At 29.9% G+C, this 3597-nt stretch overlaps 1 long non-coding RNA gene across 1 annotated transcript; it reads right to left on the reverse strand.

Annotated features, from left to right (window-relative positions):
* On the reverse strand, positions 1-2692 carry LOC110936570. The gene is made up of 3 exons (XR_002590126.2): positions 2477-2692; positions 639-696; positions 1-157 (listed from the first exon to the last, which is right to left on the reverse strand). It is a non-coding gene; the product is annotated as an uncharacterized LOC110936570 (long non-coding RNA).
* Positions 2693-3597: the final 905 nt, after the last annotated feature.

A 3597-nucleotide genomic window follows, 5' to 3' on the forward strand; every position in this document is an offset into this window, starting at 1 on the left:
TTACATTACATATGTCTTGTTTGAAACTTGAAACAACAACAACTTTAACTACATTATTCAAAGTTCAAAACATAACACTAAAAACGGATGACATCACAAAAGCTTGCGTTCTTGATACCCACTTGAACATATTTTCCCAAAGCCGTCCACTAATCTCCTGTAATACATGTTAATTTTGAAAACGTCAACAAAAGTTGAGTGAATTCATGTTATTTTGTTTTTGCATCAAATGAGTCTCCAAAACATTTGAAGTAATAAAATTCGTTTTTGTATAGTATGATAAAAAAAATTGTATGATCATTAGTGTGTTGCAAGGACACTAATATGTATGCCGAATAGGAGGCAACCAAACCTTGACAATTTATCGTGTGTGTCAACGACACTAGTTTGGACACAAAGGCACTCTTGACGATCGTGGTTATCGTTGTCGTTAAGAGTGGGGCTTGCCAAAACCCAAATAGATCTATCCGTTTGTTCCTCGGTACTTGTTTATTCATTAATGGCCCCTTTATTTTAAACACCTATCCGCATGTGATCAAAATAGTTTCATTGTATTATCATACTATTTGTAACATGTATACATCCCCGAAGTTTAAAACTATAAACATTCAAAGTAAAAGGGGAAAACATGAACTCACAGATTTGCGTTCCGTGCAAATCTCTATTCGATTCCTTGTTCGCGGTTCGTTTCTCGACCTACAAGTGTTCTAATCTAGTTAGACACTTAGGTTTGTTTTTGTGTATCATACAAATATTCTATCTTGTATTTTGTTTTTGTGTTTTCATATATATATATAACTTCCTTGTATATATACATTTATTTTATTTTATTTGTGTTTGAATGGGCTTAATTTATGTTTTAGAATTTAAGTCCATTTTGGGTATTTGGTGCTTATGGGCCTAGCCTAAATAACTTTGTTTAAAAATATGGGTCAAACCCAAATTAATTTATAGGAGTGGGCCTTAGCCCAAAACATTTTATAAAGGTAGGCCTAGCCCAATTTAGTTTATAGTTGTGGACTTAGCCCAAGTATTTTGTAAAGTGGGCTTTAGCCCAATTTTGACTAAAAATACATTTTAGTCCATTGTTTTGTAAAAGTGGGCCTAGCCCAAATTTTGTTTATGAGAAATGGGCATTAGCCCAATTTTAATTTATAGACCACTTTTTAAACTACATAATTTTTGGGCTAGTAAATAAAATAAAATAAAAATAATAATAATAATAGTAATACTTGTATTTTTATAAAAATCTAATTTTTATAAAAATTGTTACTTATGCCATTGTTGAACATTTTAGTGCATAAACTTGTGTGACGGTTCGTATTTTATTCTAGTCATTTACTACTTGTCGGTTTTATTTATTCGTATCATTTTTCCCGTTTGTGTTGTCCGTCACGTTTTACCATTTGCTTTGTTTGTGCCATTTTTGTTTGTCCAAAAGTCCATATAGTCCAATAGTGTCCGAATTTGTCCATTTGTGTTTTCGTGTCCAAGGATGGACATTTTATTTCATTTTCAAGTTTATATATATTTTATTGTAATTTTTAGGGATGTGTAATAATTTTGCATTTGTTCCTACTAGAACTAACATATGATGTACACATCAAAATATATAAACTTATGATACTTGATGAATATTTTTGTAAGTACACATTTTATCCAAAAATATATACTTGTCATTTTTATTTAGAAATCTTTTTATAAAACATGGATTTATGACTTTGTCTAAAATTTGTTTAACCATGTTTAAAGACTCCAAATAATTGTTTTAGTAACAAACTTCTTTGTTTAACAACTTTTAACACATCACAAAATTTATAAAAATTTTGCCATAGTTTTGTTTGAAATATGGATTTTCCCCAAGTTTATACAAAACTTGTTTTCAAATTATTTCAATACAAATCATCATCAAGTATCAATATCTATCAAAATTTGTCAACAAAAGTAGCATGAACATGATATTGTTCTTAACTTTCCTAAAAAGGAAACTTTATTCCTTATTTTTGCCAAAAATTTGTAAAACGGGATTTTATGAAAAACTCTTGTTTTAGATGTCTTACAAAGTCATTTGAAGCATAAACATGTATTCAAAATATTTACTACTAACATATTTCTTGCTTTTGATTCTTTCCAGAAATGGAAACTTTATTCAACAAATTTTTCAAAAATTTATTTTCTTATTTTTAAATGGTTTTTCACATTTTACTAGCATGCATGTTCATCAAAAACTCATGTTCATCACTTTGTTGATGAATCTTGGTTGGTCCTACATGCATGTATGTAGATCATCTTTTGAGTAAGAATAACCAAGATTCAAGTTTATTAGTCTAGATTTCTCCAAGTTCATCTCATAATCATAGAAAAATCATGGTTAAAAATAATGATTTTTAGTTGTTTCTTGTTGTTTTTCATATGTGATTATGATGAACTTGTAAAAGAAATCAAAATAGAAGTGAAGTTAGTATGATGTTCTTACAATTTTTGCTAGGAAAATATGGATGAAGATGAGAAAATAAGATTATCCAAGGTTCCTAGTGCTTCTTCAAGTCTTGAACCCTTTTTGAATCATCCATGCATGCTTGAAATAGAGTTCTTGAGTTTGAAAAAGATGAATATGGTAGTAACTTGGTTTGGCCGATTTTTTTGAAGAGAGAGAGGAAGTTGGTATTTTGTTTGATGGTTTTTGAGAATATGGAAAGAAGATAGTGTGTAAAAATCAATTAAGATCTTTGGAAAGCACACTAATCATTCTTTAAAGCTTCCAACACAACAAAAGAAATGAGTAGGCTAAAAAGGGGGACCCACATTTCGAAAATCAGCCATGGGGAAGGGATTTATGGCTGAATTTTTATTAATAATATTGCCTAAACTATAAACTTTAAGCATTTTAATAACTTTGATAATTTATATAAAAATATCTACAACGTTTTAAGCTCTAATATTTTAAAGTAATGTGACACTAGGTAAAACTAGTTCACCAAAATTTTTAGTTTGCAATTCGGGTGAAAAAGTCGGTTCGGGTCCTGTACCGGGTTAAATACTGACACCGTGTTTCGTTTGGATAATACATAACAAAAATTATTTTTTTTTGCACATGTTTTATTATCCAAATAATTAATCCAACTTTTTGGACTAAAAATTTTATTATTTTTGACACGGTTCCGGTACCGGCTTTACTGACTGGCAGTTACTGAACTAGCCGTGTAGCTTAACGCAATAAGATTTGATTGCGGATTTTGTGTCGTTTTTAATACCCATTATATTATTTATGTCAAATAATATTTATTTTTGGGTTTTTCGGACAGTTACTGTTTCGTTCTGCGGAATGCTGTACATTTCCGTAGGATTGCTGTATTATTTTGCGGACTTGGACAAATTGATTTTAATTGGAATTTTGTAAATAATTAGACACATAATATTTTTGGACAAAGCTTTTTATAGAATATTTGTGTAGACATAACTGTATGTCTTGTTTTCATTGTGTCAGACTGTACCGCGACTAGTACTGACAAGTATCGTTTATTCGCGTTCCTATTGTTAGTCTAGGATATTGTTTCTAATCGCAACGGATTCGTTATCATACTTCACTATGATTTT

This window comes from Helianthus annuus, chromosome 4 (genome assembly GCF_002127325.2).
Source record: "Helianthus annuus cultivar XRQ/B chromosome 4, HanXRQr2.0-SUNRISE, whole genome shotgun sequence".
In the NCBI taxonomy this organism is placed as follows: domain Eukaryota; kingdom Viridiplantae; phylum Streptophyta; class Magnoliopsida; order Asterales; family Asteraceae; genus Helianthus; species Helianthus annuus.